The sequence below is a fragment of the Saccopteryx leptura genome, unplaced genomic scaffold (genome assembly GCF_036850995.1).
Source record: "Saccopteryx leptura isolate mSacLep1 unplaced genomic scaffold, mSacLep1_pri_phased_curated manual_scaffold_57, whole genome shotgun sequence".
In the NCBI taxonomy this organism is placed as follows: domain Eukaryota; kingdom Metazoa; phylum Chordata; class Mammalia; order Chiroptera; family Emballonuridae; genus Saccopteryx; species Saccopteryx leptura.
The window spans coordinates 115,258-131,681 of record NW_027095739.1 but is presented as its reverse complement, the minus strand read 5'-3'; the positions used below and the strand labels follow the sequence as shown (position 1 = coordinate 131,681).

The 16,424-nt window shown below is 46.5% G+C and overlaps 1 long non-coding RNA gene across 1 annotated transcript in view; it reads left to right on the top strand.

Moving 5' to 3' along the window:
- LOC136387063 (uncharacterized) overlaps positions 1 to 16,424 on the top strand; it is a 165,840-nt gene that overhangs the window by 66,978 nt on the left and 82,438 nt on the right. The window contains exon 2 of the long non-coding RNA XR_010748068.1: positions 15,072 to 15,370. This is a non-coding gene — a long non-coding RNA (uncharacterized lncRNA). The remainder of the gene's footprint in view (positions 1 to 15,071; positions 15,371 to 16,424) is intronic.

The window sequence follows — 16,424 nt, the reverse complement described above, 5'->3', positions numbered from 1 at the left end:
CAGCCAGACTCACCTGCACCTGAGCAGCAAAATCAGTGTTGGTATCTATGGTATAAACTGGTTCCAGAAGATTCCAGGCAGCCCTCCTCGGTATCTCCTGAGATTCTACTCAGACTCAGACAAGCACCAGGGTTCCGGGGTCCCCAGCCGCTTCTCTGGATCCACAGACCCCTCGGCCAATGTGGGGCTCCTGCTCATCTCTGGGCTGCAGCCTGAGGACGAGGTGGACTATTACTGTATGATTGGGCGCAATAATGCTTTGCACAGTGACAGACAAGATGGGGAAGTGAGGCAAAACCTCAACCTACTGGCCTTGGTTCATGACAAATGCACATTTTAAATCACTTGTATGAACTGCTATACAGATGATACGTGCAAGAACCATGTGACTCATAGTGGGTCTACCTTCCATTTTCTAGTCTACATTTCTGAAGTCTCAGGAAAAGAGTATAAAACCAAAAGAAGTGATGACAGAAATCTTGCCTGTTTTCCATGTGTAATAGACCCCATAGCCTGTAGAACAGCTCTTTTGAATTAATGAGAGACTTTTGAGCTTTTTTCTTGGTCAAGTCCTGGACCTTCCTATAAGTGGACAATTTTTAACAGTGTGGACTCTACTCTTCCAGAGGTCCGAGCGGTAGCTGTCCCACACTCACCAGCCTCCAGAGCTCAGGACCGGCTGTGGGGCAGTGTCCCTGGGCCAAGGCACAGAACATGAGATGCAGGGTGAAGACTCAGGCCCAGGAGGAACCCCAGGAGCAGAGCTGGCCTGTCAACCTCACTGGGTCCCTGCATCTTCAGTTGTGAAGTCAGGGAGAGATGGAACCAAAAGGGGAAATGTTGGGTCTGAGGCCAGGAAACCCCATTTAGGGTCACAAGGGGCGGGGGATGCTCCACTGTTGCTGGGGAAATGCAGAGCCCGCTCCAGGGAAGGGGTGAGGTGGGTCCGTGGTCAAAGCACTCTTACAGCCAACAGCACCCAGGGCTGTGGGGACTCCAGAGAGGGGGCTTGGGCACTGACTGTGTCCTCTCCTCTCACAGCCCACTGGAGCTGGGATGTCGGGGGCCGATCAACAGCTGCTGGTTGACACAGTCACAGCAATGAGGAAGAGGCACAGCGGCACTCCCCCCTAACTTCTTGGGTTTATTTGATTTTTCTCCCCTCCTCTTTTGTGTGTGTTTGTGCTATCACTTATGGCACACGGTTAGCATCTGAAATTAATAGTCGCACCGTGCTTTCCCTGCAAATTCACAGTAATTTCTCTGGAAATGAGACAGAGGGTGTGAATTTCACTGAAAAGCCTATAAACCCCCCTAGCCTTTTCATACTATAGAAGAATAGAAAAACTTTCCATTCCTCTTACATACCTGACCTTCAGGTAGTGGAACACTCTGAGAAAAATAAAGTTAGACCTTAACTGGTACATGAAAATAGTAGACAAACATAATTTTACTAGACAATAGTCCATTAGGTAAGGTACAGTTATAAATCAATACTGACCTTTTAGAAGCTTGCTCCAATATTTTTGTTGCTGCTCAAGTTATTGTATAACTGTACTTAGAATGGCTTACCACCTGATTTATAGCTTAAAGAAATGTACTAACCACTTCCTGGAATATTTATCCACATAAAAGCAAAAACAACTATTAATCAATGTATTCTGCATAACATGTAATTATAACTTAGTGTATAAAAATAACGCTGTACTAGCAATTTGCAGAGATGCCTGGCAGATGAGTTAAAGAATTCAGCTTTCTCACTCATTTCGTGCTGATGTCGTCCATTTCTGTGGGACCTCTGGATTCCCTCCGGGGCGGGACCCCAGCAGTGGGACATCCATAGCAGGAACTCCCCAAAATGTGCCTGTGTCACTCCCCCTGTGAAATCTTGATGAACCTAGATCAAAAGTCATTTTCTCTTGCACAGGGAGTAGTACACCTGTCTTTATCTAGGGCTCCAGACAGATCTCTTACCTTGTGAGCTAGGTTAGAGGTGACTGAGTCCCAGAGTTCAGCCTCTTTTCTGGCTCCTGTGTTTGTCCCCCTTGTGAAGGTCTTGATAAGCCCAGATGTAGGTAGCTTTCTTCTGCACTAGGCATGGCACATACATGGAGGATTACCATGGCAATGGATCCAAGGGTTCCTGGGCAGATTTCTTGCTTTGTGACATAAGAGAATAGTGACTGACCCTCAGGGGTTCAGCCTCTTCTCCAGATCTTGTATGAGCACGTGACATCCCAGAACCCCTCTGGGCTCCAAGCTGACAAGGAGGCTGACCATCACGGGCACATGACTCAATACAACTCAATGCCACAGAGAACTCTCACTGCATAGGAAGTGAGGTAAACATGTTCCCAGCTCTCCCCGGTGACCCATCCTGGCCCTCTCTCTGACTGTGACCAAAGCCAGTTTAGGTTTTGACTTGTCTGTCACTTGTGCTGCAAACCATGAGGGTTCCTGTACTCATGGTGATCTATCTTTATGACAACCATAACAATATCTTTTCTTGCTGGTTTACTAATAGAGCATTATGGCCATGTAACCAGTTTATAATGTGTTCCTGCATGTTGCTGGGCTCTGTGAGAAGGAAAGCAGCAGTTCCGCATCTGGGACCTGGTTCCCCAGGGCCGGCTACTCTCAGGTGAGACCACGAGGCTCTGGGGAATGACCTGCTGGCGCCACACTGCAGATAGGATGTGCACAGTACTTGAGGTTGAATTTGGAGAGCTTCTATTATTTTTATTTAAAAATATATTACCTTTCTTAAAAACTAATATTTTCAAGCATAAAATTTCAATTTCTTTTAAACCCACAGTGACATTAATATTTAATATAAATTACAACCTATTGAAAAGGCAGCACTCTTCTACACTGTGAATATTATCTCACAACATGTGAGGTCGGTTCTGTTTAATTCTGTGTTTGTCAGTATAGTGTAGCTTCAGACCTCCTCGAAACACAAATCCAGACTCAGATTACTTTGTGTATTAGTTTTATCAGTCATTGAAGTAGCTAAATATAAATATTCTACATAAATATTATGAATAAAATAAAGAAAGAATGGTTTTCAACATATTTCTGGAAACCAAATTGTTTCTGTTTTTATAACCAGATAAGAACAGTTAGACTGCAGACCAATGGTCCCATCCGTGATTCAGACCGCCCATCCCCACTGAGCCCAGGTCGTCCATGGACTCCTGTGCTTCCCTCCCTCAGTCAGCAGTGCCAAAGCAGGGGACTTGTCTCACACCCCATTTGGTGGGAACCAGTTGGTAACAACCCTCGCCTCACTGTCCTCAGGAAAGTGTCAGCAGGACAGAGCAGGGGTGGGTCATTGTTTCCCCTTTGCTGGGACACCCAGTGTCCAGTGGGAGTTGAACCCCCTGCCCTTCTGCCATGACTCAGCGGGAGGGGGCCTGACTAAAGGGAGAGTAAATGGGAACCAGGGGAGAGTGATGCATCCGGAAATGTCCAGGGTCCAGTAAAAATGCCAATTGTCACACCAAGGACCAGAACAATCAAAACTTGAATGAGAAAGAAGAGTCTACTGACATTAACACAGAGATGACACAGATGCTGTAATTATATGACGTATATTCTTAGGCAACAATGATAATATCCACTCGATGAGAAACAAGTGCTTTTGGTACACATGGGAAAGAAGAGAAAAATCAGCACTAAAAAGGAAGTCATAAAAACAAAACAAATAGAAATTATAGAACTGAGAACAGAATTGTTAATATTAAAGAAGAAATATCTCTGCTGGGGCTCAAAAGAAGGTGACACAGTATTTATTTATTTTCAGAAAATAAAGAAAAACATATATAGTATTCCCTCTGTATATCCTCACCACCATGGAACATTTTCTGGAGGACGTCACCAGGGGATGCTGTGGATCTTCTCAGAGCTCCAACACCTTAAACTTGAATGTTTCTAATTCAATGTCCCCTGAACCTTTGCTCACTGCTCCAAGTTGGAGGTGACAACAGGTGCTTCCTATCAAGGGACAGACTCAGCGTTCACAGCCTCCAGCCATGGTGAGCACTGTGACCTGGATTGCTCCCCACCTCGTTCATCTCTCTCACTGCACAGGTACAGACTGGTCTCGAGGACCAGGTCTCATTTCCCAGATTCATTTCCTTCATACTCAGTGTCCTGGGAAACCTTACCATGTTTCCTGCTTTGTCATCCTTGAGTGCGGTGATGGCAGGTTCCCTGTCCCAGCCTGTGCTGACTCTGCTGCCTCCCTCTCTGTGTCTCCTGGAGCATCAGCCACACTAACCTGCACCCTGAGCAGTGGCTTCAGTGTTGGCAGCTATGGTATAGACTGGTTCCAGAATAAGCCAAGAAACTCTCTCAGTATCTCTTTTCCTACTACATAAGTATGGATTTGGGCTCCGGGGTCCCCAGCTGCTTCTCTGGATCCAAAGACACCTCGGCTAATGCGGGGCTCCTGCTCATCTCTGAGCTCCTCCCTGAGGACGAGGCGTGCTGTTACTGTGCTACATGGGAAGTAACAGTGATATGTACACAGTGCTCCAGAGTCACGGGGAAATGAGACTAAAACCTTTCTGTGCTCCCCTGACCACAGTACTCATTCTTGCTTTAACTGGGTCCAGATATAACTTAGAGTAACATCTGTTGTCACATTTTCAGGAAGTAGTTGAATTACTCAAAACAGAAATCTATTAGTTTTTCATAAATTTTCCCTCATAAACCATCAAAAATTAAAAAGTTCCTGACCAGGCAATGGCACAGTGGATAGAGCATTGGCCTGCAACACTGAGGACCCCGGTTCAAAATCCTGAGGCTGCTGGCTTGAGTGTGGGATCATAGACATGACTCCATGTTCATTCCCTTGAGCCCAAAGTCACTTCCATAAGCAACGAATCACTGGCTCGGCTGAATCCTGCTGGTCAAGACACGTATGAGAGAGAAATCAATGGACAACTAAGTTGTTGCCACTATGAGATGAGATTTCTCATCTCTCTCCCTTTTTGTCTGTCTCTCTCCCTATAAAATAAGTAAATAAATAAATAAATAAACCCAAATTCAGTTTATATTGGCATCAAAATAAACACTTAAGGATAAATCTAATTACAAGGAAAAGGAACACGCCTCCATGGGACAGTCACTGCTCTTCACCTGATCCTGCTGTAAGAAAAATAACATAAATAAAACAAGCTCAGTTCTGACCACTGGACAGCCAAAGGCCTCGTGGAAAGAATCACCTGAGGAGTCTGCATAGAATATAAAACGTGTCCTGAAGTGATGGTGAGGTCATGTAAGGGGACACCTGTGCTCCCTTAAAGCAGAGGTCAGTGGACAGGGCTTTGGGGAGGCAGGGGCTGTTTCTGATGGGCTTTAGTCACCATGTCACACCATGCTGTACCTAGGCCTGGGCACCAGGGGACGCACCGGGACTGTTTCTGAAGGTCTGGGGGAATCAGAGCTGGGACCTGTTACTTGGTATTGCCTGAGGCTCTCTGCTCAGGGCTCACAGCTGTCTTCTTATTGAGTCTTACCCCTACTCATCTTCAGGCACAGGGTCTAGTGAAGAGTAAAAACCTGGGGGAAGACTCTCATTTGCATGATTGGCCCCTCCCCCTCATAGGATATGAAGAGGGGCAGGGAGAGATGTGGGGAAAGCTCTGCTTCAGCTGTGGGGCCACAGAGACAGGACTCAGGGATGATCCCCACCATGGCCTGGTCCCCTCTCCTGCTCACCCTCATTGCTCACTTCACAGGTAACTGGATTTGAGGACAAGAAAAGGGCCTTTGGGAAGACACATGGGGTCTGCTTTGTCCTCTTGTCTCCCGACCCAAAATCAGCATCTCTGTGTCTCTCCCTCTTCCAGGATCCTGGGCCCAGGCTGTGCTGACTCAGCCGCCCTCCGTGTCTGGGTCCCCAGGACAGCGGGTCACCATCTCCTGCACTGGGAGCAGCTCCAACATCGGGGGTCATACCCCTGTGCAGTGGTTCCAACAGCTCCCAGGAACAGCCCCCAAACGCCTCATTTATTATGATAGTAATCGTGACCCGGGGGTCCCTGAGAGATTCTCTGGCTCCAAGTCTGGCAGCTCAGCCACACTGACCATCACTGGGCTCCAGGCTGAGGACGAGGCCGATTATTACTGCCAGGCCTCTGACACTAGTCTTAGTGCTCCCACAGTGCTGCAGGCCTGTGGGGAAGTGAGACAAAAACCTGCTGTCTCCCACAACGGGTCCCCCTGGGCAGTCCCCACTCCTCTGACAGCAGCTGATTCCTTCTTTAAAGATAGCAGTTCGCCCTCAGGAGTCCTCAGCTGATTCTCTGTCTCTGAGTCTGGCAGTTCAGGCTCCCTGACCATCACTGGGCTTCAGCCTGAGGACAAGACTTATTGTCACAACAGCCCTGTGACGACAGCCTCAGAGCTCCCACTGTGCTCCAGGTTAGTGGGGAAGTGAGACACAATCCTGTTTTCTCCCTGCGTTGGCGCCTCAGTGAGAGACCCATATTCTGCCAAGACAGCTTCTTCCCTTTTGCTTTGGACAAAAATTGTTGTTTGAGAGCCACCAAGGGGATGTTGTCTCGAGAATGTGCCCTTATAGTTTCAGATCCTGCCCTCAAGCCTGTCCTTGGTGGCAATGCATAGTCTGTCATTTTCAAACTGAGCAGAAATCCCTGGTTGCCAGGGGAGATTACCTGGGTCCATGAGGACATGTTAGCGCAGGCCACTGTAACATAAGAAACAGACTGGGCGGCTTATTCAATGGAAACAAATTTTCTCACAGGTCTGAAAGCTGGAAGTCTAAGATCAAGGTGTTGGCAGGTTTTGTTTCTCCTGAGGTGTCTCTCCTCGGCTGAGGGCTGCACTATAGCTGAGTTCCCACATGGCCTTTCTCTGTGTGTGCTCACCGCATATTTCTCTGCCTCTTCTTATATTAAATCAGCCCTACTTGATTTGGATACTCCCTCCATATGGCCTTGTTTACCTTAATTACCTCCTTCAATGTGTTTGCTCCAAAGACAGTCACGTTGTGGCCGGGCTTTACCACATGATATTGAGGGGACACATTTACATTTATATCAAGGGGTGAGGACAGACCAGGGGCTCAGAGCACAGGACAGTTCACTTTGCAGATGATGTGCATCCACCCCATTTACTCAAGACCTACCACATGCTGGACGTAGGTCTTGGGCAGGGGTCGGGAACCTATGGCTCACAAGCCAGCCTTGGCTCTTTTGATGGCTGCATCTGGCTCACAGAAAAAAATCTTTATTAAAAAAATAATACTGTTAAAAATATAAAACATTCTCGTGTATTACAATTCATTCAATTCCTACTGCTCATGTTCATGGTTGCGGGTGTCTGGAGCCAATCACAGCTGTCCTCTGGGACAACACCAAATTTTTATTGGATAATGCCTAACGAACACGGGTTGTTGTATGACTCTCATGAAATTACATTTTAAAATATATGACGTTTATGACTCTCAGCCAAAAAGTTTTCCAACCCCTGGTCTAGGGACTCAGGGTGCTAAGTGGACAGGGCAGGAAAGTTCACCCCACTGTTGGGGATGATGTTGTCTGGGGATGAGCGGGAACAAACAAGCAGAAATATTCTTTCTACAGGCTGGTTTCCTACATGGACACAAAATGTCTCTGCAGTCACAGGCATCCCATATCCATGATGAACCCCAGGGAAGGAGAGGTGGTCCCTCCCTGACCACTTACGAGGAATCCTGTTTTCAAGGTAACCAGACCCAGTAACACACACCATCTCCCTGTCAACAACCTTGAGATAAGGAAAGGTCTTGTCACATTGGTTTAGGTAACGTAGAGTCTGTCCATTTACAACTGTGTTAGTCACAACCAGCCATGTTTCAGTGAGATTTGTGGTCCATATAAAAAAGAAAATGTAGAAATTTCAGAGAATATGTCCCCCCTATTCTCAACACTCTGCCTTCCAATTCAATCCTTAGTTCACTTTGGGACATGTATGGTGGACACTGGGATCGGACATGGGGCATGAGCCAGGCTGTTTCCATCACATGGACTGTAGCTCAGCTCCCTGGCCATTCAGATATCCCTGCACTGATCAGTTCCAAGCCAGCACTCTGATCTGTGACTGAAATTTAGGTGTTCTCATGAGAGATAGAGAGATTGCTTCATCTTAACAGAGGTGGTAAGAAGTTAAAGGAAGTTTAAGACCCTGCAGTCATGGTTACCTCCACACTACACCTGGGCTTCTCTCTTTCACCTGTCACTCTGTCAAGTGAGGCCCAGACAGAGTGAAGCACCCAAAACTATCTTCTGTTCACACAGTCCATATTGGGGCTCCTTCTGAGCCCCAAACAAAGCAATTTCTCCCTCTGTAACCTTTGTGCCATTGCTGAAAATGTCCACATCACAGGGGCCTGGTCACAGATGACATCAGAATCAGCCTGACTCTGATTCCATTGTGACTGTGCCCCTCCAGGACATAAGCCAAGCCTGAGAGCCACAGGTAAACTCTCCTGATTTCCCCAGCTTGGCTGTCCTTGTCACTTTCCTTCTGGAATTATCTGTGTGTATCTATCATGTCATGTCATGTCTTCAGGCCTAGGGTCAATGATTTTTCCGAGTTCTAGCCTCTTATATTCTCATTTTCCTCCACTGATCAGCTAATGAACACAAAGAATCATCTCTGGCCCATTGTCACAAAAAATGTGTCTGTGGTTGTAAGGTTCTGAAACACAAGGTCAGCAAAGAAAATTTTAGTAGCTCTTGGTAAATACTTCAGGATCCTGAAGAAGTAACTTACTGAGATTTTACTTGGTACACACTCACAACAAAATAAACAGATTATGAATAATAATACACTTAGCTATCTCACTAAGTAACGTCAACATGTCACAAAATAATTTTTAAAAAGTTATGCACATAACTCTCACACAAACAGAGCAGGAACATGTTTCAAAAAGTTTGTTCAACTCATATTTTACCTTGGACACCACTAAGACACTAAATACTTTTAGGGAATACTTTTAAATCATACTATTTTTATTATGCTAAGATATGGCCAATGATGCAAATTGTGTATGTTGGAAATAAGGTAATTAATGTTGCAAAGGGTAATAAAATGATAAGCTTTGGATTTATCTTCTCTTTTGACCAATATCAGCAAATTATTGATTCTTCTTATACAGAACTTCCAAAGAAAAACATCTTGATTTTGAATGTTCTATTAGAGTTGATATCTGATCTGTCCTAATGGGACTCTGTTGTCCCTCTGTCCACCTTTTCACCCTCTCTTCACGTCTCACCCCCCAACACATGGCTGCTACCTCTTTTCTTTTCAAAAAGCCTCAACCAGCCACAAAGCTCAGTGACCTGACGAACCAAAGTGCATCTTCTGGGGTCGTGAAGCTCTTGCTTCTGCAAGTCTGCATTTTATAATTCTAATCACATTTTTCCTGGCTGTCCACGTCTCCTGGGTCATGAGATCCATTTCTGTGTTCCCTGTTCATACACCTGTGGATCTCTCTACATCTTCACCCAGACCCACAGGATCCTCACGTCATGCCCATGTCCCCTCAGCTCTCATGTTGTGTCTGATTCCTGCTCCTGCATGACCCCACCCACATTCACCCCTTTGCAGCCCCCTGAGGGAAGCAGCGAGTTCTTTGGCATCCCTGTATCCAGTGTAGTTTGTGAGGGAGTGGCCTGCATACACCTCCCACCCTCAGTGTCAGCACCGTGAGGCTTAACTGATGCTGTGTAGCATGGTCTGAAATTCACTGCCAGCCGCCATGTGGGCATGAGGCACCATGACACGAGATGCTGTGTGAGGACACAGGCTTGGGAAGAATTCAGGCACAAAGTTGACCTGCACTCTCACAGGTACCTGTCCCTTCAGATGTGATGTCCCGGAGATGATAGTTAGTCAAGAGGAGATGGGTTTTGTAGTCTGAGTCCAGTACATCTCTCTATGGGGCCTGAGGGGATGGGTGACACTACACCATTGCTGGGAAAATGTAGAGCTTGCTTTACAAAATGGAGTGAGGTGGGTCCATGGATGAGATTACAGCACTCAGGGTCATGAAGACTCCCCTGGGTGAGTTACCTGAACCCATAAGCTCTGACTGTGCCCTCTCTCCTCTGACACCCCACGGGGGTTTTCTAATAGTCCAGGGTGTGGGCTGGGCCGTGGGACATCAGGAGCAGGAACTCCCCAGTGTGTGCCTGTGTCACTCTCCCTGTGAAGGTCTTGATGAGCCCAGACCTGAGGTAGCCTTCTCCTACTCAGGGTGTGATCATACATGGAGGGTTACCATGGCAATGGTTCCAAGGGTACTGAGGCAGATCTCTTACCTTGTGACACAGACAGGGGAGACTGACCCTCATGGGTTCTGCCTCTTCTCTGGCTGGTGTGTGTGCACACGGCCTCCCTGACACCCAGATTCCCACTGATGAAGAGGCTGACCGTCACTGCCACAGACTCAGTACAACCCGATGCCACAGAGAACTTCCCACCATACAGAAGTGAGGTGAAAATCTACCCTCCTTCCCCTGGGACCCATCGCTGCTCTGTTCCTGACTGTGACCAACCTTGCTCAGGTTTTTACCTCTACTGACACTTTGGATTTGAAACCAGGGTCTCCCATGATCTTACTTTGGCCTGTATCTAAGGGTCAATGACAACATCATCATTTCCTACTTGGTTTTCAATTCAAACAGAAACACTTTGTACCCAGTTGTACTATATCCCTCAGAGTTTCTGAGTGGTGTGACAAGGACAATGGAAATCCAAGATATGTGACCTAGGAGACCCAGGTGCCTTCTACCAACCCCATGCCTGTCCTTGTACTTGGCCTATGATTTTATGCTCATCCTGACTCCTTGGGAAACAGAAATTTTATTTTGATTTTGAGATGACACTCTGGGGAACTCCTGAGCTCAAGGCCCTGGAAGCTCCTCTCCAGAAAGGGCGTGGCTCTGAGGCCTGTCTCCTGCTCATATCCTCTAGATTAAGCCCATGGCCTTTCCTACTTTCCCTGTGGGTTTTCTTATTGGGATAATACAGAATAAATATTTGTTGATTTGGACCTAGACCTTATTAATCCAATCCCCATTAAATCCATGGAGCTCTTAGCTAATGAATTTGATCAAGGATAATGAAATACAAAATATATATTTTGTATTTTTCCGAAGCTGGAAATGGGGAGAGACAGTCAGATAGACTCCCGCATGCGCCCGACCAGGATTCACCCGGCACTCCCACCAGGGGGCCACGCTCTGCCCACCAGGGGGCGATGTTCTGCCCCTTCGGGGCGTCTCTCTGTTGCGACCAGAGCCACTCTAACACCTGGGGCAGAGGCCAGAGAGCCATCCCCAGCGCCCGGGCCATCTTTGCTCCAATGGAGCCTCGCTGCGGGAGGGGAAGAGAGAGACAGAGAGGAAGGAGAGGGGGAGGGGTGGAGAAGCAGATGGGCGCCTCTCCTGTGTGCCCTGGCTGGGAATCGAACCCTGGACCCCTTGCACGCCAGGCCGACGCTCTACCACTGAGCCAGCCGCCAAGGCCGATAATGAATATTGAACAATAGAAAATAAATAAATCGGTCCTGGCCAGTTGGCTCAGCGGTAGAGCGTCGGCCTGGCGTGCAGGAGTCCTGGGCTTGATTCCCGGTCAGGGCACACAAGAGAAGCGCCCATCTGCTTCTCCACCCCTCCCCCCTCCTTCCTCTCTGTCTCTCTCTTCCCCTCCTGCAGCAAGGCTCCATTGGAGCAAACATGGCCCGGGCGCTGGGGATGGCTCTGTGGCCTCTGCCCCAGGCGTTAGAGTGGCTCTGGATGCAACAGAGCGACGCCCCAGAGGGTCAGAGCATCGCCCCCTGGTGGGCATGCCGGGTGGATCCCAGTTGGGCGCATGCGAGAGTCTGTCTGACTGCCTTCCCGTTTCCAGCTTCGGAAAAATGAAAATAAATAAATAAATAAATAAATAATCTCATAATAGAGGCAGAACCTTTAAGATGGGTAGATTTCCATTTATAAAATTTAAATTATTTATTTATTTATTCATTTTTAGAGAGAGAGGAGAGAGAGAAGGAGGAAGGAGTAGGAAGCATCAACTCCCATATGTGCCTTGACCAGGCAAGCCCAGAGTTTTGAACCGGCGACCTCAGCATTCCAGGCGACACTTTATCCTCTGCGCCACCACAGGTCAGGCCACCATTCATAAAATTTTAAACCAATATTTGTATGGAGAAAAATTGCATAAATAGACAAAAAACTATCTTAAATACCTCAAGAGTCAGAAGAAAGGAAGTATTTTCAGTATGACATTCAAGGGTGAATGAGAACCTGCAGAAGTATAATGAACACAAGACATTCATTCCCTGACATGGCTGTTTTCATGATGAAGAGACATAAAAAAAATGACACAGCATGTCCACAGGGGCTAGGGACCTAACAGAAAACCCTTATGACAGCAACAAAAACAAGAGCAACAACAACCATGTTTTCAATGTGCAAGTAGAATTATCACCAGCTATGAACTAATGGGATTAATGGGGAACTTTCAGCCTAAGCCTGGACTCAGTGTGGTCATGGCCCTGGCTGGATAGCTCGGTTAGTTAGCGCATTGTCCAATATGCAAAGGGTGTGGGTTTAAGCCTTGGTCAGGTGACAAACAGGAACAGATCAATGTTTCTATCTCCGTCTCCTTCTTCATTCTTCTCTCTCTAAAATAAATAATGAAGTCCATGAGCTAGAAAAACAATGTGGTCATGCTCCAGTAATGGGTGCAGGGGTCATGCAGAGGTAAACTCAACTATAATGCAATCCTTTAACATCTGGGACCATAGCATTTTATGGAGTTGTCTGGATGTCATCAGTGACAACAAAAAATTAATGGCTCAACCCCAAAATCACAGAGCTGATCTAATCATTCTCCTGCCCTGAGTAGTGACATTGGAAAGATTCAACTGCAAAACCAGCTCCCTTCCTGGAGAGGTGGGGTGGTGTGAAATGGGCTGCAGGATGTGCATTCTGAGACCAGCAGGGGGCGCTGGTGGACTGCGCCTGAGGCTCAGGGTTCTGGATGAGGAGAGTTCTCTACTGGCTCTTGCACACTTGAGCAGGCAGTGTCCTCAATGAAGTGTGACTTGTTTGTATCTGGTGCCTCAGGTGTCACATGAACACTCAACTCTGACTCACATATTTTCCTCATATTTTATCTTCTCCTTTTATGAAGTCATTTCTTTGGTCTGATTTGCAGGAAAGATAGATAAAAAAGGACACAACACAATTAAGTCTTCTTGAAGAAACACGACCCACAGTGCTCCGTGGGCAAAGGAGGAGACACCTAAGGAGGAATTTTCCCAGTGGCAACATTAGTCCTCAGCAAGCAGAGCTCTGGGCTCTCTGTCATGACCCGGGTTCCTCCCCTCCCCTCCTCACTCCCTGCACAGGGAGTTTCCTGTGGTGGAAAGTGGGCTGGTATGGGGGAGGAGCACTGCTTTCTCCTTCCACCAGCTGCACACAGCGGGGCTGTTCCATTAGCTGTGAGGGTGCTCAACCTGCTTCCAGGTCCTGGGCCAGAAGGTGCTGGGCTGTTGGGGCCATTCTCAGTGTTTAGATGTACATAGATAATTTTATATACATGTATGTTTATACATATATAGTTGTGTGTATATATAATACAAAATTATAATCAGTACCTAAGTTTTGTGAGGTAAACACTATACATAAATATGTAACAGTGCTGACTTATGTATAAAATGGATTCACAAACGAACTTAAATACATACATAAACACACATTCATATACAAATACTACATACAGACATACCTGCACACATACACAACTCATATCTGTCATGGGCAAGAAACTGTGACAGTGAAGAGATGCAAAGACTCAGCCTCGATAGCGAACGCTAATACAACCGTACATACATTATTATTATTGTTATTGCTATTGTTGCTACAATGTATTTTTAATTTGTGAAAGTCAAGAAAGCACTTATTAAATGATTTTTGATAACTCAGTTATTTCAGTTTTTGAAACTTGTTAGTTATATAATTTAGAAATAAAATTTTCTAATAACAAATAGTTAAAAAATTTGCACAAATTAAGGAACAGAAGATGTAACCCCCGAGTTATGGCTTATTCCACTTATCAGTGAGATCATATGGTTTTTGTCATTCTCTGTCAGACATATTTCAATTAGTTTATTGTCCAAAAATTCTATCTATTTTTAGAAATGAAGAATATTCATATATATTCATATATGTATTCATTTATTGATGAACATTAGGTTGTTTCGATATCTTGGCTTTTGTAAGTAATGCTGCCATGAGCATAGGGGTGCATGCATCTTTTTGAGCTAGTATTTTTTAGGAGCAGATAAACACCCAGATTTGGAATACCCGAATCATACGGTAGTGTATTTTTTAGGAATCACACCATGGGTGTATGAATAGATATAGTGACCTGGAGAGCTGCAGTAACCAGCAGGGAACCCAGGCCCTTTGGCCATGAGAAGATGTGTGTTGCGTGACCAGCAGGAGGCGCTGTGTGACTTTCCTGAATTCCCACCACAGCTGGTAAGAACTATTCACTCAATAAAGCCTGGGCCTGAGGGCTGGGCTCTGTGCTCCCTGATGGGGACTAAGCAGCTGTTCTCACTACAAACTTGTAGTGTCCCCTGAGCCCAACTCTGCATGGTCTCAGCAGGTGTTTCTTCCAAGGCTCTCCCAAGAGGTGATGCGAGACTTCCTCCTCTTCACTGTGGGGTGTGAGCTGAGCTCAGCACCAGGCTCAGGGGAGGGCTGCAGGGTCACTGAGGGACACACATTTGCATGGACAGCCCCACCTCTGGCAGAGGGGGGAGTAGAAAAGTAGGCCTAGGGCAACCCAGCCCCACTGTGGGCTCAGGGCTATGAGCGCCATGGCCTGGACCCATCTCCTCCTTGTGCTCCTCTCTCACTGTGCAGGTAGGGACAACCTCACAGACGCAGGGCAGCCATTTAACCTGTGTCAGCCACTTTGACTCAGCCCCTTAGAATTACTTTGGTCTTTGCTCCATGTGCCATTTTTGTTTGCAGGTTCCCTGTCCCAGCCTGTGCTGACTCAGCCAACCTCCCTCTCTGCGTCACTGGGAGCATCAGTCAGACTCACCTGCACCCTGAGCAGTGGCTTCAATGTTGATGGATACTGGATATCCTGGCACCAACAGAAACCAGGGAGCCCTCTCTGGTATCTCCTGCAATACAAGTCAGACTCAGAGAAGGGCCAGGGCTCAGGGGTCCCCAGCCGTTTCTCTGGATCCAAAGACGCCTCGGCCAATGCGGGGCTCCTGCTCATCTCTGGGCTCCAGCCTGAGGACGAGGCAGACTATTACTGTGTTACATATCATAGTAGTGGGAGCAGCGTTACCCACAGTATCTCAGATGATGAGGAAGTGAGACAAAAACCCCTGGGCACACAGTCCTTGTTTCTGAGCCTCTTTTATCATAAAACTTCTGTGGAGATGCCTCACTGAGTGGTGACTCCACAGTTACACTGGTTCATGGACATGAATGAATAACTCCGTTAATGTAGTGCAGGGTACTGCAGGTGAAGTAATAGAGCCCAACTGCACACAGGGTAGTAGTAAGTAAACAAGTTAACACTGTGTCTGTGTCTACTACACATGACGACCACGTCAGTCATGTTCACCCACAAAACTTATGCCACAAAGCGTCAATATTGTGTTGCTAATGCCATGTCCACAGTGCTGTGTTAATACTCACCCTGGTCACAGACAGTTTCCTCTCTCTGGATCAGCCTTCAAGTCTAACTGGACCCAGATCCACAGACCATCACTGACAGCCCCTCTGTCCCTTTTCGTCTCTCTTCTGCTCGTGACCCTCCTCCTCCTGGTCTCTTTCTCTGACCCTTCGGGTCTTCACTCCATCCCCACTTAGTTTCAGAGAAACTGGCAAGGTCTTGCTGGAGTCTTCATTCCCCCCGCTCTGGCTACAGGTGGATGACTCTTTCTTTCTTTCTTTCTTTCTTTCTTTCTTTCTTTCTTTCTTTCTTTCTTTCTTTCTTTCTTTCTTTCTTTCTTTCTCTCTCTCTCTCTCTCTCTCTCTCTCTCTCTCTTTCTCTCTTTCTCTCTTTCTTTCTTTCTTTCTTTCTTTCTTTCTCTCTCTCTCTCTCTCTCTCTTTCTCTCTTTCTTTCTTTCTTTCTTTCTTTCTCTCTCTCTCTCTCTCTCTTTCTCTCTTTCTCTCTTTCTCTCTTTCTCTCTTTCTCTCTTTCTCTCTTTCTCTCTTTCTTTCTTTCTTTCTTTCTTTCTTTCTTTCTTTCTTTCTTTCTTTCTTTCTTTCTTTCTTTCTTTCTTTCTTTCTTTCTTCCTTTCTTTCTAGAGGAGGGGAGATAGACTTCCACATTCACCCAGACTGGAATCCACTCAAAA